The sequence below is a fragment of the Pelophylax lessonae genome (assembly GCF_965119305.1).
Source record: "Pelophylax lessonae genome assembly, chromosome: 3".
Taxonomy (NCBI): domain Eukaryota; kingdom Metazoa; phylum Chordata; class Amphibia; order Anura; family Ranidae; genus Pelophylax; species Pelophylax lessonae.
In genome coordinates this window covers 390,677,865-390,703,136 of record NC_138770.1, presented here as the reverse complement: position 1 = coordinate 390,703,136, position 25,272 = coordinate 390,677,865, and the positions used below count along the sequence as shown (strand labels likewise).

The following is a 25,272-nucleotide window of genomic DNA, read 5'->3' as shown; positions in this document are numbered from 1 at the left end:
CTTGTTGTTCTTAGAATAGCATTTGGCCATGTTTTGCCAGCTTTAAAAATGTCATATCACTGAAGATGATGCTTAAAACAGTTGTCTGGCTTACAAATATAGTCTACTTTAGCAAATCACTCCAAAAGGGGAAACTGAAATAACAAATCACATAGAGATTTTACATTTAAATATTCATGTTTAATAAATCAACAACTTTTTCCCAGTGTAAAAGTTAATTATTTATTTGATCACTAATCTGATCATATCAGGTGCATAAATCTATTTCTATAGAGCAGTTAAATATTTAGACAAAAATCTTCAACTAAAAGCAGTGAGAGAGATACATAAAACAAGCTTTTTCCTATTCTATTAAAGTTCTCATTAACAATAGAAATCTAGATGTATACTCTGCAGTTTCTGTAAGTGCAAAATCAAATTTTATTACCTACACTGATTTAGCAGCCCTGATCCTCCTCTTCTCGGGTCTTGTGCTGGCACTCTGGGCCTCTACCCCCTGCTGGGTGTCCCCATAGCAAGCCGCTTGCTATGGGGGCACTCGTGCATGCTCGTTCATGAGCCCTGCTCTCTGTGTCCATAAGATGCAGAGAGCGTGGCTCAACCCCACTGCCTGCTCCCTCCTCACTGGCTAGGATTGATGGCAGCGTGAGCCATGCTGCTGCATCTCAGCTAATCTGGAGGGAGAGACCCAAAAAAGCCTAGGCTCTTGTGCACATCACAGGATTGATATCTGGCTTAGGTAAGTATTGGGGGGGGGGGTAGGGGGTCCAGGGGGAGCTGCACAATTAAGGTTTTTTTCACCTTTATGCATAGATTTTAGAGCCATTTGACATCAGCTCAGTATGTGAATTGTTTTCTTGTAATAGGATTGTTGAGGGAAGAAGATCCACTCCAATAACTATACAAGCTTCACACAGTGGATAGCTCCCTTTGGTTCCCATTACAGGGTTAGCATTCAATCCCATGCTAAATTTATGGAGTCTGCACTTGTAATTTCAAGTTGGGAAAATCATTGGTTTTAAAGCATGTCTGATCCTGTCCTAAGTGCAGTCAGTGGTCCTGATTTTCCAAAGTGTAAAGGAAAGTGATCAAACAACCAAGGGATAGATTTACTAAGATGTAAAGTGAGCCAAAAGGAACCTTTGTGTACTTCAATCTTTCAAAAACATAAATAAGCATCTCAATCAAAAAAAAACCTTACATTTGAATAAAAGATTGCAGTTAATGTGATTATAACCTGTCACCTTGTAAAACATTTTAAAAAATAAAAAATACCTAATAAAAAAAGAGTCCTTTTACTTACCTGTCCTGCAGAATGTGACCCAGATCTTCATTGCTTTCAAGAGCTATGCCAGCTCAAGAATCTTCAGCATTTGACACACTTCTTGGAGTGCCTCATGCCTGACCATGCACTGCATTTTATGGTTGTACCCACTGACTGCTATGTCACTATGGGCCACAATAATAATGTAGAAATTGGTGGGTGGAATCAGAGTGTGGGACTAGGTATTCAAATCTCCCAGAAGAATGTCAGATACTGAATATTCTGTGGCAGTGGTAGCTCTTAAAAAGAGTGAACATTTCAGGACAGAGTCGCATGAATATAGAAATGAATGGGGTTTTATGGACCAAAAGCAGTTCAGCAAGAGAAAGACAAGTAGCACTTTTAATATATATAATAAAGTATACGTAAACTCTAAAAATGAAATTCTCTTATTTTCTACCTTTTTGCCTGTTAAATATACAATAAAATACAATATATACATATACAATATGTACAATATATACATATTGTATATATATATATATATATATATATATATATATATATATATATATATATACATACACAATATATATATATATATATATACATATATATATATATATATAATAAAATACAAAAATAAAATACAAATATCTGTTGAATACGTGCAAAAATGCCTGTTGATCATGTCAGAAATTCAGAGCTGTCATATGTCCTGTAATATCTCAAGGGGTCTATTTAGCCCTGCTAGTTTTTCTCTTGGGACTATAAAATGTTTAGCATGTAAGTTTAGCAAAAGTGAACTGAGCAGGAATGACACCACTCAGAACTCCTAAAAGCTGTTTGTTGTCAGCCCACAACAGGTCAAAGGAGCTGGGTGCATTTGTGGCAGATCGGTATTCAAGTAAGTAAGTATTTTTCTATACTTGCAGGGTCTTTAAAGCAGTAGTAAACTGCAGTTGCTTCTCGGCCTTTTGGCTAAGATCAAGTGTAGTATCGACTTTAGCCCTTAGGGGTGTCTCTGCTTTACGGCTAGGACGTTGAGAAACATTTGTATCTATCCAAGCCATTTGGTCCTTGTGGGGTACCCTCTGCTCGGCCTTGTAGGATCGTTGATTAAATTCAGCTTCACCTACTCGCTGCTATTGGGTTAGAGGCTTAGCCCCCACAAGGAACGAGATTGCGATCTTCCCTCCTCCCCCCCACTCTGCGCTACTACCTTCGGGCAGTAGGCGCACAAGGGCCTTTTTAAAGGCTGCGAAAGAGTGAAGACACCGAGGAATAAGAAGGAAGCCGCCGAAGTTCTCCTGAAGCGACTACCGACGAACTCCTCCGTCATGGGGAAGAGCACTGGGAAGAAGAAGCATGTCCCCGCCACTTCTGCCAAGACTCCGGGAGAAGTCGCCTCAACCTCCACCCCCACCCCGGCCAACACCACCCAGCCGGGCTCAGCAAGGCCAGCCAGGTCCGCAGACGGGCTTCCTACCCTGGAACCCTGGATGAGGCAGACAGTGGTGCTGCAGCTGAAAGAGGTGGACGGAAGAGTCCCCGACATGACCCCGGAAATCTTTGGCAAGAAAATGATCCTCGAACAGGGGTTCAGCAAGGCGGAGACACTGTCCGTGCAGACCTTCATGAAAGGTATATTCTATATAACTTTTGTGTCTTTACAGGTCTGTAGAAGATACTGGGAGGCGGTGAAGAATTGTGGCCCGGAATCCCCTTTCCGCAACTTCGTTGCGAACACTCCCATTCAACGGGATGAAAGGCGGGTAACGGTGTCCATGAGAAACCCCCATACCCCAGGAAAAGACATCGCCACCTACCTCCAGAGGTTTTGCATCGTGGCCAAAGACCCAGTCCGAATCCTCGATGTCAACGGCTTCTGGACAGGTAAGTGGGCAGTTTCTTGCAGGTTAAGGAGAGAGCCTTCGGGGGATCTCCAACACCTGAAGTCCCACTTCTCTCTGGGAGCCTCCGCAGGACTCCTGTACTACGCAGACATGCCCCATACCTGCCACAGGTGTGGCAAGCATGGTCACGTAAGTATGGAATGTCAGGAACCTTCTTGCAGGTTCTGTCGGGTTGCAGGCCATGAGACCAAGGATTGCCCGAGGTCCAAGACCTGTAACCTCTGCGGATTGGCGGAGCACGTCTACAGAGACTGTCCCCAGAGATCCCGGTCCTACGCTGGAGCCCTGCTCAAGGGCAGAGCCCCAGACAGCGCTGGGAAAAAGAAGCCAGGGGAAAAGACTGCGAAGGAACCTCGGAAAGCCACTGGTGAGTCCCCCCCTCCCCAGGCCCCTACCACCTCCTCCGACCCATCCCTCCCCAACCCCCCTGAGTCGGAGGTGACCTCACCTGCCCCTGCCCCTCCCCCCTCCCAGCCCCCCCCCCCGCCCTGTCCTCCATGGAGGACTTCCCCACCCTGCCCACCGCCCCCCCCACCCCACCCCCCACCAGCAAAGGCCGAAAACGGAACCTAGACAGCCCGACAACTGAAGAACCCACCAAGCAGCCCACCGTGGCCCAGCAAAATGACATCGCTGGACTGGACCCAGTGGTGGAGGACCTCGAGGACCTTGAGTCTGCGGGGGAAGATGAAGGAGAAATGCAGGAAGGTAAGGATCTGGCTCCCCCAGAGACTGACCTCACCCAGGACCTGATGGACAGCATCCTCGAGGAGAACGGCCTGAACCAGGACACTGGACAGGCACAAGAGGCAGTGGAAGAACCACCCCCCCCTCAGGGGAGGTAAGTTCAGCCCACCTGCTAGCTAGCCCCTTTATCTCCTTTACATGATGGCAGAGATCTCCATCTTTTCCATTAATGTTAGGAGCATCAAGGATGCGTCTAGAAGACAGGTGGCGCTGACTTTTCTTTCCACTCAGCAGAGTGATGTCTACATGCTCCAGGAGTGTGCCCTACCCTTCTCGAGGAGGTACACTCATCTGTCCTCCCAGTGGACCCATGGTCCCTCCTACTGGTCCGGGGGTGTCAATTGTAAGTCTGCAGGGGTAGCCATTCTTGTCAGGGGTGGTCGTTTCACGGTTGACTCCGTCCAGGAGCTCGTCTGTGGCCGTCTTTTGGTCGTAGACGGCTCATGGGCGGGAGAGCCAGTTAGGCTCATCAACGTGTACGCCTCCCCAGATAAGAGTGAGCGACTGGAGCTTTTCCAGACCCTGCGGACCCAACTCGTCACCACCAGGGCAGTAGTAATCGGCGGTGATTTTAACTGTCCGATTGAGGAGGATGGGCGCAGCTCCAGCATGTACGCAAAGCTCGACACCACGTCTAGGCTGCTCAGGGAGATGATTACATGGCTTCCTTGAAGGACGCCGTGGGATCCATAGGGAAAGGTTCCGTGAACTATTCGTGGTGCCGTCCTGATGGATCTGTGCGTTCCAGGATAGACTTCGTGCTCACCTCCAAGACAGTCAGACATCGCGGGTTCTCCATGGTCCCCTGCTTTTTCTCTGACCACAGGGCCATTCACTTTCGGGGTGACCTGGGCGAGGGCTTTGCCCCCGGTCCGGGCTCCTGGAAGCTGAATGGTACCCTGCTGGAAAATGAGGAACTGCTGGAGGAACTCAGGGAGGCCTACATTACCTGGAAGGAGGACAAGAGGTTCTTCGGAAAGGTAAGCGACTACTGGGAGTTTGTGAAAGTCAAGCTACGCAGCTTCTTTCAGGCAAGGGGACGCCAGCAAGTGTGTGCCAGGAAGAGGGAACTCAGGAGACTGCAACGCCAGATGCAGTCCCTGCAGGACCTTCACCACTGCGGCTGGGACGTTAGGCAGGACCTGGAGGACACCAAGAAGAGCCTGAAAGGACACTTCGAGGAAGAATCCAGGCACCTCGTCTTCCGTTCCAAGGTGGAGAATCTTGAGAAAGGTGAGAAATGTAACTCTTTCTTTTTCAGGAAACTCCACTCAGGACACACTCCCTTGTCTGAGCTGCGGGACGAGACCGGAACACTCCAGAAGGGGAAGGAGGCTGTGATGCAAGTGGTCAGCGACTACTACACCAACCTCTACTCCCCGAAAGAAACAGATACGGCTGAGGCCGACAGGTTCTTGTCAGGTATCACTAACCAAATTGATCCTGCAGGTATGTCGGCAATCAACGCCCCCTTGGCGCTGGAGGAACTGCACTCTGCCGTCAGATCCTTTAGGCAAGGCAGGACCCCGGGCTGCGACGGTCTCCCAGCGGAGCTCTATGTAGCGCTGTGGGATCTCGTTGGCCCGGACCTGCTCGAGCTGTACGAGGAGATGGTGGTGGAGGGCACAATGCCTCCGTCGCTGAGGGAGGGGATGATCACGATTTTGTATAAGCGTAAGGGGGAGAGAGGGGATCTGAAAAATTGGCGTCCCATCTCTCTCTTGAACGTGGACTACAAAATCCTCGCCAAGGTTCTGGCCAACAGGCTGAAATCTGTCATCGGACAGATCATCCACCCGGATCAGACTTGTGGCATTCCTGGTCGCAGGATTGCGGACAGCCTTGCGCTTGTCCGGGACACGGTCCAGTACATTCGAGGCCGCCGTGTGCACGCGGCCCTGGTCAGTCTTGACCAGGAAAAGGCCTTTGACCGTGTCTCCCATGAGTTTATGTGCAGAGCTCTGCGCAGGTTTGGTCTTGGGGACATGTTTTGTTCGTATGTGAATGTGATGTACAATGACATTTGTAGTACGGTGTTGGTGAATGGCTGGAAAACTGACCCTTTCCCTGTTCTCTCTGGGGTCAGACAAGGCTGCCCTCTCTCACCTCTGCTTTTTGTTTGCTGTATAGAGCTCTTTGCCGAATGCATCCGACGGAACCCAGAGATCAGAGGGATCACCGCACCGGGACCGGACAGAAGGGTTGTCAAGTGCTCACTCTACATGGACGACGTAACGGTGTTCTGTGCTGATCAGCGCTCCATTGACTCGCTCGTCCAGACCTGTGAGGACTTCGGCAAAGCTTCAGGGGCAAAAGTCAACTGCGGGAAGTCAGAGATCATGCTCTTCGGAAAGTGGTTCCTGCCTTCTTCTGCATCAATCCCTTTCAGCATCAAGGCGGACTTCATCAAAATTCTTGGAGTTTGGTTTGGAGCTGAGGGCGCAGCCCTGAAGTCTTGGGAGGAGAGACTGTCCAAGATGAGACAAAAGTTTGGACTATGGAGCCTCAGAGAACTCACCATCGAAGGGAAAACACTGGTACTCCGCAGCGAGATCCTCCCTGTGTTGCAGTACCTCGCCCAGGCCTGGCCCCCCCGGGTCAACACCTGCAAGGCCATCACCAGGGCGGTGTTCCACTTCATCTGGGGCTCCAAGATGGACAGAGTGAAGCGAGCAGTCATGTTCAAGGAACCCCTCAAGGGCGGTAAGGGCGTGCCCGACATCGCAACGTTACTGGGGGTGTTCTTTGCCTGCAACTGCATCCGCAGAACTTTGATTGACAGAACTTCGGACTCTGGAGGCAACTCCATGTCCCGTTTTTTCCTCCTGCCTCTCTGGAGGTCCCTTGGATGGGACAAATGGGACAGCTCCATCCCCTACAACTGGGACACGCCTTGGTACTACTTGGACACTTTCAAGTTCATCAAGGAGCTGGGGCTGCATGGAGTTAAGCCCGACTTGTGGAAGCCAAAAACTATCTACAAGTTGATCAGAGCATCGGACATTGCTGAGACTGTTCCAGGCCTCCCTTCAGCCACTTGCAAAGTGGTCTGGAGGAATGTTTCTTCAAAGAGACTCACCAACAGGCATAAAGATCTGGCGTGGATGGCTGTCCAGGGAGGGCTGCCACTCAGGACATTTATGCATGCCAGAAACTTGTGCAGATACAGGCACTGCCCCTTTTGTATCATCCACGAGGAAACGTCCTTTCACGTTTTCTGGGAGTGCTCATTTGCACAGAGCCTGTTGAGGGCCTTGGAACCTGAACTTAAAGACTTTGTTTCACAGACTGCCATCACACATTTTGCTGTGCTGAATGGACTTTTTCATGGTACTTTTACACAGGAGGACATTGACAACGCCTGGCGGGTGTTGTGTTGCTTTAAGGACGCTTTATGATGCGCCAGAAAGCGCCTTATCCACCAGAGGGAGAGGATGTCCATTGAGGACTGTCGCAGACTGGTTCACAGTCTGCTCAGAGACTATAACCTGATGGATCTCATGGAGGAAGAGGAGGTCTGAAGATTTCCCCTTCCCCCACTCTCCCTTGTGCGTCTTTGTCCATTCAATAAAGCTTCGGGCCTGTGATTTCATTCCCCTCCCCTTACCCCTCTCTCCCACCCCCCCATCACACCTGTTGCTTTTTTGAAATGTTACAGTATTGATTCAGTTTGAGTAACATAACGTATAGACAATGTTATTTAGTTTCATGCTTCAGGGGTATTGCGGCGTCATGCATGATGTGATGGCTCGGGGTATCCTTACTCCGCACAACACATCAGGCATCATACCGCAGAATGAATGTATGTGATTGAATGTATTTATTAGTATGACCGGAAATGTATTGTAATGTAGTGTATTTATGCGCTGCGTCGCAGTACAGGGGAGAATGTACCCCGACAAAAGTATTGTTTTTTGTATATCTTTTATGCAAATAAAGATTACATTTTCAACCAAAAAAAACATGTAATTGCATGAAAATCGCACAACAAAAATCATGAGCGAGAATGCTCACTCCTGCTATGCAATGTGAATGGGGCCTTACTAGACAGCTATATGTTTGCTTTATCAGTCTTCAGCACATTGTTGCAGAAGGCCGGGTATTTGCCTACATGTTCAATTGTCAGCTGTAGTCATGCTCTAAAATTCTTTTTGGACAGAAAATGCTTTTTCTTTCTGAGATTGCATAGATTGCACTTTGACCCCAACTGTTGCAAGAGTTACCCTGGGGTTCATGGAGACTTTTCTTAATATCAAATGGCCAGCTCTTGGATTGAATTTCCTAGGCCAGCACTACTTGTAAATTATTTTTCCTTATAAGATAATGATTGATTTCAAATCATTTGACATTTTTAAATGCCTTGCCAGATGCAATAGGCATGCACAACTTTCTGAAGGCCTTGGAGAGCTCTAGTGACCTTGGCAGGATGACACCACATACACTCTATTGTCAGAGGTAATGGGATGCCTGCCTTTACACGCACATTAACTTTAATGGCATCCCAGTCTTAGTCAGTAGGGTTCAATATTGAGTTGGCCCACCCTTTGCAGCTTTAACTCTTCTGGGATGGCTGTCCACAAGGTTTAGGAGTGTGTCTATGGGAATGTTTGACCATTCTTCCAGAAGTGCATTTGTGAGGTCAGGCACTGATGTTTGACGAGAAACCCTGGCTCGCAGTCTCTGCTCTAATTCATCCCAAAGGTGTTCTATCTGGTTGAGGTCAGGACTCTGTGAAGACCAGTCAAGTTCCTCCACCCCAAATTCGCTCATCCATGTCTTTACGTTGTACACTGTTGCACTGGTTCAAATCATTTGGTGGAGGGGAGATCATTGTGTGGGGTTGTTTTTCAGGAGTTGGGCTTTTATTCCTTAGTTCCTTAGTTAGTTAGGTGTCTGCATACCAAGACATTTTGGACAATTTCATGCTCCCAACTTTGTGGGAACAGTTTGGGAATGGCCCCTTCCTGTTCCAAATTAACTGAGCACCAGTGCACAAAGCAAGGTCCATAAAGACATGGATGAGCAAGTTTGGGGGGAGGAACTTGACTGGCCTGCACAGAGTCCTGACTTCAACCCGATAGAATACCTTTGGGATGAATTAAAGCAGAGACTGTGAGCCAGGCCTTCTCTCCATCATCAGTGCTTAAACTCACAAATGCGCTTCTGGAAGAATGGTCAAACATTTCCATAGACACACTCCTAAACCTTGTGGACAGCTTTCCCGAGAAGAGTTGAAGCTGTTATAGCTGCAAAGGGTGGGCCAATTCAATATTAAACCCTACAGACTAAGACTGGGATGCCATTAAAGTTCATGTGCGTGTAAAGGCAGGTGTCTCAAAGCTTTTGACAATATAGCGTATGTCAATAGCAAAGAGAACACTAGACCTTAGATGTCTGAGGTTTGAATATGACAGGTTGTGCCTTCATACTCCCTAAGAGGGTTGTAGTCATTGGCACCTAATCTGGAAAATTGGAATTTAATTTCATGGATTAAAAGTGGTGGTTAATGCTGGGGTGTACTTACTTTTTCCATACAACAAATCTGCATTTATATCAGTTTAGATCAGGGGTAAGGAACCTTTTTTATGCCAAGGGCCATTTGGGTATTTATAATATCATTCGGGGGCCGTACAAAATTATCAACTTAAAAATGTGCCTGTTATATTTGGTCAAACATTTAAATAACTCACCCCTAATGTGATGGGTGCAACTGCTTCTCTGGTGTGGTGTGTGATGTTAGCTGGTATTGATGATGTTGCTACTCGCAACTGGTTTTCCGGGTTTGCGTCGGTCAGTTTGGAGCGCAGTCGACTCTTTGTGGTGGTCAGTTTTGAAAAGAACTGCTGGTGGGTAATGCTGATGGGTATAGCTGGCTGGTACTGGTGGTGGGTACAGCTGGCTGGTACTGCGGTGAGTACTGCTGGCTCAGGCTGGTACTGCTGTGGGTACTGCTGATTCAGACTGGTACTGTGCTGTATGTACTGCTGGCTGGTACTGCCTTTGGTACCGCTGGCCCAGGCTGGTACTGCTGGCTGATACTGCTGGCTCAGGCTGGTACTACTGGCTAGTACTGCTGGCTCAGGCTGGTACTGCTGGCTGGTACTGTGCTGTAGGTACTGCTGGCTGGTACTGTTGTGGGTACTGCTGACTCTGGCTGGTACAGCTGTGGGTACTACTGGCTCTGGCTGGTACTGCTGTGGGCACTGCTGGCTCTTGCTGGTACTGCTGTGGGTACTGCTGGCTCTGGCCGGTACTGCTGTGGGTACTGCTGGCTCTGGCTGGTACTGCTGTTTCTGGCTGGTACTGCTGTGGGTACTGCTGGTTCTGGCTGGTACTGCTGTGAGTACTGCTGGCTCTGGCTGGTACTGCTGGTCCTGGCTGGTACTGCAGTGAGTACTGCTGGTTCTGGCTGGTACTGCTGTGAGTACTGCTGGCTCTGACTGGTACTGCTGGCTCTGGCTGGTACTGCTGTGAGTACTGCTGGTTCTGGCTGGTACTGCCGGCTCTGGCTGGTACTGCCGGCTCTTGCTGGTACTGCTGGCTCTTGCTGGTACTGCCGGCTCTGGCTGGTACTGCTGTGAGTACTGCTGGTTCTGGCTGGTACTGCTGGCTCTGGCTGGTATTTCTGGTTCTGGCTGGTACTGCTGGCTCTGGTTGGTACTGCTGGCTCTGGCTGGTATTGCTGGTTCTGGCTGGTACTGCTGGCTCTGGCTGGTACTGCTGGTTCTGGCTGGTACTGCTGGTTCTGGCTGGTACTGCTGTGAGTACTGCTGGCTCTGGCTGGTACTGCTGTGTGTGCTGCTGGCAGGAAATGCTGGCTAGCAGCGGCACCGCGCTGGAGAAAGAGGCAATGTTTCTTGTATTGGTCACAGGCGGAGTCCATTTGATATCACTCCGCCTGTGACTCACTCAGACTGTCAGAACGGAGCCAGAACTATACAGGAAGCATTGGCTCCGTTCTGACAGATTAGCTGAGAGACACAGACTCGGCTGCATGGGGGGCCGGACCAAATGACTTTGAGGGACGCATACGGCCCCCGGGCCGTAGGTTCCCCACCCCTGGTTTAGATCATGAAAATGAATACACCGTGTCACTTTTTGTGTCATTTGTTTAAGTATATCATTTTTTATCTGTAGACACTATTTGAATGTTGTTTTTTTAAATGTTTGCCTATTCTAATGTGTTGAAATAGTCGATGGGGTGTACTTTGTTTTTCACATGACTGTGTATCCTTTGTTGCTATTAAGGTATATATTTGAATTAAAGTTTTTGTGCATGAAGATCAGCTTTAAGGGGAAGTAATCATTCAATCTTTCCATAAGAATGTCAAGCAAAGGAAGCCTGGCACATAAAAAGACAAGCTGGTAAGTTGATACATGGAATATGCAATTCGATCTACTACAGAAACAAGTGATAGGTGCCAACTGGTTTACTTACAATAAAGGTGTGATTTCACTTTGCCAGTAGAGATTACTTTCTAAAAGTTTCATGAAGATGCTAGTGTGTCTGACACGGATATCCTGGTTTGTGCGTGTTGGTTGTCGTGTCCATCTATGCAGTGTCTTTTACAGTATATATTTTTTAATAGGTATCACAAGTCACATTAGATTGATTTATGAGCGATCAGGTGATTATAGCCGTGCTCCCCTAGTGGACATCACTTAGACTTTATTTTATTAAATAATGCAGCTCCCTAGCAATAATCCCAAGCCCTTCCAGATGTCCTCTCTTATAGCCTATGTAGAGTTATTAACAATCTTAAATAGGGTAATACCATTCAGCCATATGTTCTTGTTTTTATTTCACTTTGAAATGCAGTTACAGACAGTGTCTTCAGGGCAATAGAGGAGAAACTTCTAATGCTGATAAATAAACTGATCTCACCCGCCACAAAAATAATACCTGTGCATGTACTGTGACGGCCATTGCCTGTCTTTAAATATATGTACAGGAATAAGTGCATTTCTTATGTATGTTTCAATCAATGAAAACACATTGGAGGTGTGATATATATACCGTATCTCACAAAAGTGAGTACACCCCTCACATTTTTGTAAATATTTTATTATATCTTTTCATGTGAAGAAATGACCTTTTCTATTACTTGCTGATCCTGCCAGAAGATCCATTTTTTTTTACAATTTCCTTTATTAGAGTGGAGACACTATTCCATTTGTAGTGAAATTTTGCAGCTATGTTGTTGTGTGACTAGGTAGTCCTAGATGGATTTGAAGCATTAAGGCTAGGTTCACACTGGTGCGATGTGGGAACCACGGCGATTCCTGTGCAGGTTCCCGCATCGCATCAGAATCGCAGGCAGTTCACACTGTGAACCGCTGCGGGTGTCAATATAAAGTTAATGACACCCCCAAGTTGGTTGCAGAACACAGTGAAAACTGTGGAATCGGGTGGAATCGGATCACATAGGTCTGAGCACCCATGCAATCTGATTCCAGTGCAGATAAAAATAAGGGTCCTGCACAATTTTGGAGTGAATGTGATGTATTTTCATACCAACTCTATGGCTGAATTTGCAAAGCACAGATATCACATAATTACATAGTTCCATAGTTAGTCAGGTTGAAAAAAGACACAAGTCCATCTGGCTCAACCAATAAAAAACAAAAAACAGTAAAGAAAACACAACCATACAATCCCATATACACAATCCTATGCCCGCAGTTGATCCAGAGGTAGGCAAAGCGTGATCCAATTTGCTACAGCAGGGGAAAAATTTAGTTGCTGATCCCCCGAGAGGCAATTGGATATTCCCTGGATCAACTTTACCTATCCAGTTATATTATGTACATCTAGGAAAGAATCCAGGCCTTTTTTAAAGCAATCTAGTGAGCTAGCCAGAACCCCCTCTGGAGGGAGTCTATTCCACATTTTCACAGCTCTTACTGTGAAGAAACCTTTCCATTTTTTGGAGACAAAATCTCTTTTCCTTTAGAAGTAAGTTCAGATGTTATGCCTGCCTCCAAAGACGCCCAGAAAATGCAAATATATGTGTGTGTGTGTGTGTATATATACCCCTATACAGAAGTTCAGATGTCATGCCTGCCTCCAAAGACGCCCAAAAAATGCCCAATAAACGCCTGAAACAAAAACGACCAGGTGTGAAAGTAGCGGAACCCCATCTCCATAAAAATTCTAAGAAAAATTATCTTTTTTTTCTGGTTCTGGACATGCTACAGAGCTGAAACTTCACAGGTACACTTTTTAGACCCCCCAGACACTAAATCCAAAGAAATCTAATATTTTTTTCAATAATTTTTTCAATAATTGACTCTCTATCAAAAACGACAATTTTTAAGAACTTTTTTTTGTGTGATCAATAGTCCCTGGGGCATGACCCAGAACCCTAGGCACTTTTTAGGGGCATTTATTGGGTTTTAGGGCTTCAAAATTGTGTTTTTTGATTACCGAAGTTCGGGTCCCATTGATTTCATTGGGGTTCTGGAAGTTCGGGTGTTCTGGTCGAACCGAACTTTTCAAAATTTCGATCATCCCTACTCTTCTTAAGAGAGAATAAATTCAGCTCTTCTAATCTTTTCTCATAGCTGAGGTCCTCCATGCCTTTTATCAGTTTGGTTGCCCTTCTCTGCACTTTCTCCAGTTCCCCGATATCCTTTTTGAGAGCTGGCGCCCAAAACTGAACTGCATATTCCATATGAGGTCTTACTAATGATTTGTACAGGGGCAAAATTATATCTCTCTGGAATCCATGCCTCTGTTAATACAAGAAAGGACTTTGCTTGCTTTGGAAACCGCAGCTTGGCATTGCATGCTATTATTAAACTTATGATCTACCGGAACACCCAGATCCTTCTCCGCTATGGATTCCCCCAGTTCTTCTCCACCTAGTATGTATGATGCATGCATATTCTTAGCCCCTAAGTGCATAACTTTACATTTATCAACAATAAACCTCATTTGCCACATAGTTGCCCAATGAAAGAGTGCATTGAGGTCAGCTTGTAAGTTGGAAACATCCAGTAAAGAAGTTATTCCACTGCAAAGCTTGGTGTCATCTGCAAAGACTGAAATGGTACTTTTAATCCCAGACCCTATATCATTTATAAAGATATTAAAAAGTAAAGGTCCCAACACTGAACCTTGGGGTACACCACTGATAAACTTAGACCATTCAGAGTAAGACTCATTAACCACTACTCTCTGAATTCTATCTTTTATGTGCACAGGAATTTGGTGCAAATCACATGCGATGCCTGTAACCGCATATGTTTGAACCCAGTCTAAATGAACTTTACAATGACCCTATCAGCAAAGATAAAACATACTTACAAAGAGAAGACTGCTTAGACCTACTTTTATGGTGTCCCCTTTTTTTTTCAAGAAGCCATAGCATTACTGTGCACCATTAATAATCTGTTTCTCCTGCAGCTTGCTATAGTTCCTATGAGCTGGTGGAAGAAAGCACAGCAACTGGTGAGGTTATTCACACACCTGTAAGGCTGTCCATAGATGAGTCCATTTTTATTCATTGACCCAATTACCCCATCCACACATCCAAAGTGGATGATGGAATCCTCCCAATTGTGTCTTTGTATTCTGACAGCGAACAGACCTCCCTGCCATCAGAATACACAGATTAGTGCTGCAGTCCATAGCATGCACTGCTGATCGAGCAGATATTTTCCAACAGGGTGGTTGAACAGAAGTCAATTAGTACATTGACTTCTGTTCAACTACAGTGGCCATATATGGATTAACATTTGTCTGATCCCTGCTGAAATGGCTGAATTTGGATCCATGTTTGGTCAGCTTTAGTGTAAGAATACTTGCAAAGGATGGTGAACAGTGAAGCTGCTTTTCAAGATATGGGCTCCCAGAAATATAAATTTATATTGACTTCTTTATGCAGGTATCTTTTACATGTAAGTGGGTTTGTGTTGACAGAGTCCCTCTCAAAGTGTATGTAAAGTGTGTGTGAAGTGTATGTAAACCCTACAAACAAACTTTCTTTACTTATGGAGGCGAAAACAATTATTTGATCCCCTGCAGACTCTGTAAGTTTGTCCACTTACAAAGAAATTAAGGGTCTATAATTTTTATCATAGGTGTATTTTAACCACTTTACCACCGGACTATTTTGCTGTCTTACGTCCAGGCCACTTTTTGCGATTCAGCACTGTGCGACTTTAACTGACAATTGCGCGGTCGTGCGACGCCGTACCCAAATTAAATTTACGTCCTTTTTTTCCCACAAACAGAGCTTTATTTTGGTGGTATTTGATCACCTGTGCGATTTTTACTTTTTGCGCTATAAACAAAAAAAGAGCGTAAATTTTGAAAAAATAACTATTTTTCACATTTTTTTTATATGAAATTCCCCCCCAAAAAAATGTAAAAATCAAACTTTTTTTAAATTTTTGGCCAATTTGTTTTCTGCTACCTATGTTTGGTAAAAAAAAATCACAATAAGTGTATTTTGATTGGTTTGCGCAAAAGTTATTGCGTTTACTATCTAAGGGAAAGATTTCTGTCATTTTTGGTGTTTTTTTTTTTAACGAGTAATGGCGGCGATCTGTGATTTTTTTTGCGGGACTGCGACATTGAGGCGGACAGATCCGACCCTTGACTGACACTTTTGGGGGTACCAGTGACATTACTACAGTAATCAGTGCTATAAATATGCACTGTTACTGTAAAAATGACACTGGCAGGGAAGGGGTTAATTTTATTGGAGAGGGAGGGGTTAATGTATGCCTGGTGCTTACTAACGTGTGTGGGGGGAGGTGACTGAGTGACACAGGGACAGATGGCAGGTTCAGCTATGCTGAACCCTGCAATCTGTCACTGTCTATCACTAGGGAGATCCGCCCGCTTTGTTTACACAAGCGGGCGGATCTCCAAACTCGATTCCCTGACGATCGCCGCTGCTCCTCCCCTGGCCCGACTCCCGCTGTGACTGAATACAGCGGGAGCGAGCCTCTGGCGGCGCGAGAGCGCCGCCCACAAGGGGAGGGGACGGGAACGAGCCACTGTGCCGCAGTAGAGGCACAGTGAGCTGGGCTAAAGTGGTTAAATAATAGAGACAGAATATCAAAAAAATCTAGAAAAAACACATGATACAAATTTTTTAAATTAAGTTGCAGTTGGTACATTCAGCCTGCCCATTAATGGTTTGAATCCTCTATGGCCGTCCTTAGAAGTGCATATGTATCAGATCAATGCGTCTTTTTTTGTACTTGCAGGGTCTGTAAAGGGATAAAACATGGGGAAACGTGCATGTATTGCAAAGATTTATTTTGCTTTCTTTTGAAAATAAAATGTTTAAAGTTTACTGTAAGCACCATTGGCAATGTTATATGGTTTGTCCCAACTATAACTGTCACTTTTGCTGGACAGCTTGGCATGCATGTAAATATGGCAAATAATATAAATAAAGGCATGTGAATTAAAAAAAGTTATTGGAATACAATATTTTAAAAATGTATATTAGTCCTTTATGACACAGTTACTTTGATGAGTGCAATATTCTAAAATAATAAAGAACAAATCTTCCTTAGTACACACAGTACGTACTTTGACGTGATGTCTTTGCACAAGCCAAACAAGTTTACCCTTCAGTAGCGGGTATGAGATGTCTGATCCCTAGTTTGCTGTTGATGACTTAACAAGTATCTAGGTTCTGCTGCAGGGTATCCTGGAACAGTGAAAGCCAACTGATGGAGCCCATTAGTGTGAATGATGACTTCCTTTTACACAAAGCTCAATTTGCAGGTAAAGTTTTTCCATAGTGTCAGGAGATAAGGAGAGCCTCCTTTTTCCAATGTCCTGCAGCAGTTCCTTGGGCCATGGAAGGTCCGGGCTCAGTAAAAGCTTTTGTTTGTTGACATTGTTCAGCTATTTTGAAAACTGTTACTCTATTGTTTGCCGTGCTGATGAATTAATAAGGGTATTCCTAGGTCACCTGAAAGCAAACATTCATCTTTCATGAATCTTTAACCTCTATGTCATTCTTTCTCTTTTTCTGCATTTCTTTCTGTATAACACATGTGGCCTCTGCTCTACTGCCCCTTAACAGTGCAATAGATGGATGTTTGTAAAGTATTTCATCTTCATTTTGGCCTTTAATGGGGCTGATGGCTCTGGGAGAGTAGTATGATAAAAGAGGAGCGATTAGAGATATCTTGGGTCAACCTATTCTGATTATTAAGATCTAGCATATGCATTGCAGTTTTAATACTGTAAAGATATGCTTGTCAGAGAATAACTTGCGCATAAGCAAATATATGTCATAGGTGAAATAAAGGCAACAAACTAATGATATAGACAAATAAGAGACACCTTGCAGTACATAGAAACACTTTCATTAAACCCAAGATCTCTTTCTGTGTACTTGGGAACTTCTTGGTTCCAGACATTCTGCATTTATATACGGTACGCAGACCCCAACTATTGCTTAAATTCAGAGCTAAGCTCTACCCCATAATTAAATAACAGCTTGTATTGAATGAGCTAGATATTTGAGGATTCCATTTTGTGAAAATTGATTCTTGCGCTGTCATGGGAACGCTCTATGTTTTTCTACATCCGATGTTGCTCTTACGATAACTCGTACCTACAACAGTTTACTTAAGCAATGGTGGGGGAGTACCGCGCTTCAGTACATTATTTATCAGCATATATTTATTGAATATTTAAGAGCTTACACTACGACACATCTACCACCCCCGAAGCGCGGTACTCCCCCCCACCATAGATATTTGGGGAGTTAGCTTTAAATCGGAGTTGCTTTTGAAATAAATAACTTCATCCAATTAGGTCTTTTGTTTCATTTTCTTTTTTGTTTCATTGCCTTTTTTTTTTTTTTCTTAAATGAGAGCAGCCAATAGCAGTTCCAGAACTTACCAGAACACTATCTATCTATCTATCTATCTATCTATCTATCTATCTATCTATCTATCTATCTATCTATCTATCTATCTATCTATCTATCTATCTATCTATCTATCTATCTATCTATCTATCTATCTATCTATCTATCTGTCTGTCTGTCTGTCTGTCTGTCTGTCTGTCTGTCTGTCTGTCTGTCTGTCTGTCTGTCTGTCTGTCTGTCTGTCTATCCACACGCACATGAACTTTAATGGCATCCCAGTCTTAGTACGTATGATTAAGCACTGATGCAAGTGCGAAGCGCGTCAGTGTTTTTTCCCGTATCACTGTATGCTGTATGAATTTTACCATCTTCAATAAATGGGAATTGCATTGGAGTGCGGCCCTCCAGACATTTTTTTTGTTTCTTAGTCCGTAGGGTTCAATATTAAGTTGGCCCACCCTTTGCAGCTGTAACAGCTTCAACTCTCCTGGGAAGGCTGTCATCAAGGTTTAGGAGTGTCTATGGGAATGTTTGACCATTCTTCCAGAAGTGCATTTTTGAGGTCAGGCACTGATGTTGTATGAGAAACCCTGGCTCGCAGTCTCTGCTCTAATTTATCCCAAAGGTGTTCTATCTGGTTGAGGTCAGGACTCTGTCAAGTTCCTCCGACCCAAATTCACTCATCCATGTCTTTATGGACCTTGCATTGTACACTAGTGCACTGGTTCAAATCATTTGATGGAGGGGGGATCATGGTGTGGGGTTGTTTTTCAGGGGTCCGTAGGGTTCAATATTAAGTTGGCCCACCCTTTGTAGCTGTAACAGCTTAAACTCTTCTGGGAAGGCTGTCCACAAGGTTTAGGAGTGTGTCTATGGGAATGTTTGACCATTCTTCCAGAAGCGCATTTTTGAGGTCAGGCACTGATGTTGGAGAGAAGGCTTGGCTCGCAGTCTGCGTGCAAATTCATCCCAAAGGTTTTCTATCAGGTTGAGGTCAGGACTCTGCGCAGACCAGTCAAGTTCCTCCACCCCAAACTCGCTCATTAATGTCATTATGGACCTTGCTTTGTGCCCTGGTGCGCAGTCATGTTAGAACAGGAAGGGGCCATCCCCAAACTGTTCCCACAAAAGGTGGGAGCATGAAATTGTCCAAAATGTCTTGGTATGCTGACGCCTTAAGAGTTTCCTTCACTGGAACTAAGGGGCCAAACCCAAACCCTGAAAAACAACCCCACACCCTAATCCCCCCTCCACCAAATGATTTGGCCCAATGAACAAAGCAAGGTCCATAAAGACATGGATGAGTGAGTGACTGGCCTGCACAGAGTCCTGACTTCATCCCAATAGAACATCTGTGGGATGAATTAGAACGGAGACTGCAAGCATTCTTGGATTCCCTCTCCACCCAATGACCTTCATTTTGCTTTCCCCAGGTGTACATTAACTCTTGTGTTACTATTAGGTATTCTTTTACATTAATAGTGTTAAATATTATATTTTCATATTGGTACACAAGAGATTTTTTGGGCACAGTCTTATATTTATTCTAAAGTGTTGTATATGGGGTAGTATGACTGTAGTTCACAATGGTTCGTGCATATATAGAGCCTTGAAAAAGTATTCATACCCCTTGAAATTTTCCACATTTTGTCATGTTACAACCAAAATCATAAATGTATTTTATTGGGATTCTATGTAACAGGCCAACACAAAGTGGCACATAATTCTGAAGTGGAAGGAAAATAAGAAATCGTTTTCAAAATTTTTTTACAAAAAAATATATGAAAAGTGTGGCGTGCATTTGTATTCAGCCCCCCTGGGTCAATACTTTGTAGAACCACCTTTCGCTGCGTTTACAGCTGCAAGCCTTTTTAGGTATCTCTACCAGCTTTGCACATTTGGAGAGTGACATTTTTGTCCATTCTTCTTTGCAAAATAGCTCAAGCTCTGTCACATTGGATGAAGAGCATCTGTGAACAGCAATTTTCTAGTCTTGCCACAGATCCTCAATTGAATTTAGGTGTGGACTTTGACTGGGTCATTCTAACACATTAATATTCTTTGATCTAAACCATTTCATGGTAGCTCTGGCTCTATGTTTAGGGTCATTGTCCTGCTGGAAGGTGAACCTCTGCCCCAGTCTCAAGGCTTTTGCAGACTCTAACAGGTTTTCTTCCAAGATTGGCCTGTATTTGGCTCCATCCATCTTCCCATCAGCTCTGACCAGCTTCCCTGTCCCTGCTGAAGAAAAGCATCCCAACAACATGATGCTGCCACCACCATGTTTGCCCTGTCCCCCACGTGGCTTCTCACTAACTGCAAATGGGACTTCTTATGGCTTTCTTTCAACAATAGCGTTCTTCTTGCCACTCTTCTATAAAGGCCAGATTTGTTGAGTGCCTGAGCCTGACTAATAGTTGTCATGTGAACAGATTCTTCCACCTGAGCTGTAGGTCTCTGCAGCTCCTCCAGAGTTACCACGGCCATGTCTTGGTAGGTTTGCTGATGTGCCATACTCTTTCCATTTTTTAGATGATAGATTGAAAAGTGCTCCATGAGGTATTCAAAGCTTGGGATATTTTTTTTAGAACCTAACCCTGCTTTAAACTTCTTCACAACTTTATCCTTGACTTGTCTGCTGTGTTTCTTGGCATTCATAATGCTGTTTGTTCAATAAGGTTTTCTAACAAACCTCTGAGGGCTTCATAGAACAGCTGTATTTATACTGAGATGAAATTACACACAGGTGGACTCTATTTACAAATTAGGTGACTTCTGAAGGCCATTAGTTCCACTAGATTTTAGTTAGGGATATCAGAGTAAAGGGGGCTAAATGCAAAATGCACACCACACTTTTCAGATATTTATTTGTAAAAGATTTTGAAAAGCATTTATCATTTTCCTTTCACTTCACAATTTTGTGTTACCTTTTTGTTTGTTTATCACATAAAATCCCAGTAAAATAAATTTACGTTTTTAGTTGTAACATGACAAAATGTGGAAAATTTCAAGGGTTATGAATACTTTTTCAAGGCACTGTATACCTGTATTGTTTTTCATTAGACCTAGGTCTCTTCCCAATGAGCAAACTCTTTAATCCTCAGATAAACATTTATTTTATGATTGTACAGATAACAGTTTGTTAGTTTGTTTTGTATTGGAATATATTTTTATGAGGGGCATGGGTTAGGATTATCACTACATATGCTTTAATAATGTATGCCCTAATAGGTATTCTAATCTAGGTGGAGCAGACTATGTAAAGGAATTAGCTTGTTTTTTGTCTTAAGTTAAACACATTTTTAGTGCCCAAAGTGTACTAGTCCATATAGAATGCACAATGGTTTGCGCTGTTTAGTTGAAAGACCAAAGAACCTCTGCTCCTCTATATCCCCTATGTGTTTAAAAAACAACCACTGGGTGACTCTCTTCTGAACTGCTCTATCACCCCTCCTGATTTTGGTGCTCAGATTCCTCCCCAGGGCATGTAAATGATCAAAGCCATGCTGAATCCAGGGTTTGTTAGTCACATGCCCCACAGGTGATTATATGCATTGAATACTTGACTTGTAGGAGGAGAAAAGTTTGGAAGAGAGCACTATATGAGGTCAACTGTCAGCAATAGTTAGCTTTAAATACACTGTTAAAGATGCAATCCAGGAATTGCAGAACTTTTCAAAATATGCTGGTTTATAAGGGTTTAAGTCCAAAGAGGTGTATGCCACTTTAAGGACTTATATTTTTTATTTACTGTGTACAATTTTACAAAGTAGTGAGAGTACAGCTATTGATATACTCCTAGCGCTCTGGCAGGTAAGATGAGCTGTGCTACACAACAGCCACACTGCCCACCCCTCTCTACTGTCCGTTTACAGAATACTTTATATTTTGTGAATGGTTCACATAATACAAAGCCTTCCATGACTGGTCAAGAGGAGAGGATAAACAGGCAGAGTGGCTGCAACTGACTCAGCAGCTGCATGATCAGTGAACCAAAGTTCCAGTTTAGGAGTGCTGGAAGTATAGTGTTAGCAACACTAAGTACAAATGCAAATAGTAAACAAAAGAAATAAGTCCACTTGGTGGCATACATAGGTACATAGTTGGGTTGAAAAAAGACACAAGTCCATCTAGTTTACTGATAAAAAAAAAAAGAAAAGAAAAGCAAAGCATGATCCAATTTGCCAAAGCAGGGGAAAAATTATCTTCTGATTCCCTGGGAGGCAATCGGATATTCCCTGGATCAACTTTACCTATAAATATTAGTACCCAGGTAAATTATGTACATTTAGGAAAGAATCCAGGCATTTTTTTTAAAGCAATCTACTGAGCTGGCCAGAAGCACCTCAGGAGAGAGTCTATTCTTCATTTTCACAGCTCTTACTTTGAAGGACCTTTTCATATTTGGAGATTAAATTTATTTTCAGCTAGACGTAAAGAATACTTGACTTACACATACACCTTATTGGATATTTAAATTTTTTAAGCCAGTACATTTTTTAAAAAGTTCTGCAATTCCTGGAATTCGTCTTTAAAGTCCAATTCCAGCCTCTACCTTTATTTTTTGTTTTGGATGGAACAGGGGAGAGTTCGAGCTTTTCTGGGGTTATTATTGTCATCTGTGTTCCAATTGAGGAAAAATGTAGTTTAGTGCACTCCAAGCAGCCTATAGACCTCTGGTTAGGATAAGTACTGAAGTGGCAATGCTGGATGGTGCCCTCACAAACAAAGAAATGCAAAGTAAGGTCTGTACTCAGCACACCAATTTAATTTCTTTAACCACTTAAGCCCCAGCCCTATTTCGGACACTTTTTGTTCACAAGTTAAAACCAGTATTTTTTCCTAGAAACTACTTAGAACCCCCAAACATTATATATATATATATATTTTTTAGCAAAGACTCTGGAGAATAAAATGTCGGTCATTGCAATATTTTTTGTCACGCGGTATTTGCGCAGCGGTCTTTTTTTTTGGGAAAAAATTTGAAAAATCACATTTCACTGCATTTAAAAAATACTAAACAGTAAAGTTAGCCCATTTTTTTTTTATATTGTGAAATATGATGTCACGCCGAGTAAATAGATACCCAACATGTTACGGTTTAAAATTGCGCCCCCCCGTGGGATGGCGACAAACTACGGTCAATAGAGATCTCAATCGGCGACTATTTAACGGTTACCAGTTTAGAGTTAGAGTGTAGCTCTTTTTTTTTAAATTATTGCCCACGCTCTGGCAATCGCGGCGATACCTCACATGTGTGGTTTGAACAGCGATTTCATTCACGGCTCGACTTCCGTATACGTTTTTTTTGTGCGCGAGCTAACGGTGACAGGGGCGGCTACATTTTTTATTGTGAAATATGATGTCACGCCGAGTAAATAGATACCCAACATGTTACGGTTTAAAATTGCGCCCCCCCGTGGGATGGCGACAAACTACGGTCAATAGAGATCTCAATCGGCGACTATTTAACGGTTACCAGTTTAGAGTTAGAGTGTAGCTCTTTTTTTTTAAATTATTGCCCACGCTCTGGCAATCGCGGCGATACCTCACATGTGTGGTTTGAACAGCGATTTCATTCACGGCTCGACTTCCGTATACGTTTTTTTTGTGCGCGAGCTAACGGTGACAGGGGCGGCTACATTTTTTATTTTTTTTCCTATTTATTTATTTTTTTTTAACTTTATTACATGCTTTAAAAAAAAAAAAAATCTGATCACTTTTATTGGTGTCACAAGCAATGTAAACAACCCTTGTGACACCAATATGTAGTGGCAGGTACTCTTTATGGAGGGATCGAGGGTCTAAAAGACCCTAGACCCCTCCACTACACTTCCATGTATGCAAAACGCTGAAAACTGCGTTTTTGCATACAGCCGTTTTTTTAAATTTGCCGCTTTTTGCAGCACAGTAACCCGGAAGTGACGTCATGGACGCCGCCTCCGTGTTACGTCATCGGAGACCCTATCAAAGCTGTTTCCGGCATTGATCGGGACTCCATCCAGCCGGCAGACGTGCCGGCTGGGTGCTCGGGGCTCCCGGTGGGACGGGAGCCCCGAGCAAAGTCACGGAAGGCAGCGGGAGGGGGGGACGTCACCCGGGTAACGATCGAGCGGCTCCCGAGCCGCATCGGTCGTTACCGACGGAAAGCCGACCGTTGGTAACCACGGTACCGGGTACCGGGATGGTCCACGGTACCGGGATGATGCCTCTAGCTAGAGGCATCACCCCGGTATACCCCCGCAAAGTCTGCTGACGTATATATACGTCGATATGCGGTAAGTGGTTAAAATATTTATTGTAGTCACATACCAAAAAAGTTTTACGTTTCAGGGCCTCAGGAGGACTCCTCTGTTGCTTTAATAAATGGATCCTCCACAGGCCAAGAATTTACATCATTTTCTGTGACTACCATAAGTACATCAATAGGAATTGTTTTGGGGTGCTGGTGACACACAGTACTCTGCATTCCTATTGAGGATATTTCCATCTCACCAGGACAGGAAACAATGTAAAGTATCTCCAAAAGGAACACAAGCAAAAACACATTTTTAGTAGAGTGGGGAAGTGTTATTTTAATTTGATAAGGTCTCTGCCTACCTGTTCCAATGATGCCCACACCTTCCTTTCCTGTATGGGTGTCACAAGGACAGGAAATAAGGGTAAATCTCATCAGTGGTATTAAAGACAGAAAAAAAAAAGGTAATAGAGGTCTAAACACCCTATTCTGTGGAAAATAAAAAAAATATTTTTTAGCAAAACTTAGATTTTAACCACTTCCCGCCCCCCGTAGGCTCTTTACCATGTGACCAGTTGTGTCCAATCACAGGCACGAGTAGAGGAGAGCCGATCTGCGGCTCTCCTGACAGGGGGGGTCTGCACTGGTAATCAGATCATTGATTACCAGTGCAGACCCTTGGAGGGGCGTGCCACTAGAACCACCAGGGATGCCCACCCATGACCCCAGGGATGCCCACCCATGACCCCAGGGATGCCCACCATGGCCACCAGGGATGGCAATCAGGGCTCAGTGCCCTCCCCATCAGGGCTGCCCTCCAGTGCCCTCCCCATCAGTGCCGCCCACCAGTGCCCATTATTGCCCACCAGTGCTGCCTATCAGTGCCAATTAGTGCCCATCAGTGCCGATCAGAGCTGCCTATCAGTGCCCATCAGTGCTGCCTATCAGTGCCCATCAGTGGCGCCTATCAGTGCCACCTATCAGTGCCCATCAATGCCGCCTATCAGTGCCCACCAGTGCCACCTATTAGTGCCCACCAATGCTGCATATCAGTGCTGCCTATCAGTGCCACAGTGCTGCCTATCAGTGCTGTCTATCAGTGCCGCATATTAGTGCCACCCCATTAGTGCCTCCTCATCAGTGCCTGTCAGTGCAGGAAAAAACGTATCTATTTACAAAATTGTATAACATGAACAAAAAATTTATATTTTTTTTTCAAACTTTTCGGTCTTTTTTTTATTTGTTTAGCAAAAAAAG

General features: G+C 44.2%; 1 pseudogene across 1 annotated transcript; it reads left to right on the top strand.

Moving 5' to 3' along the window:
• The first annotated feature begins 4,724 nt into the window (after positions 1-4,724).
• On the top strand, positions 4,725-7,448 carry LOC309550163 (annotated as a pseudogene). Its single transcript has 2 exons — positions 4,725-5,349; positions 6,058-7,448. The product of its transcript is annotated as an uncharacterized misc_RNA (transcript).
• Positions 7,449-25,272: the final 17,824 nt, after the last annotated feature.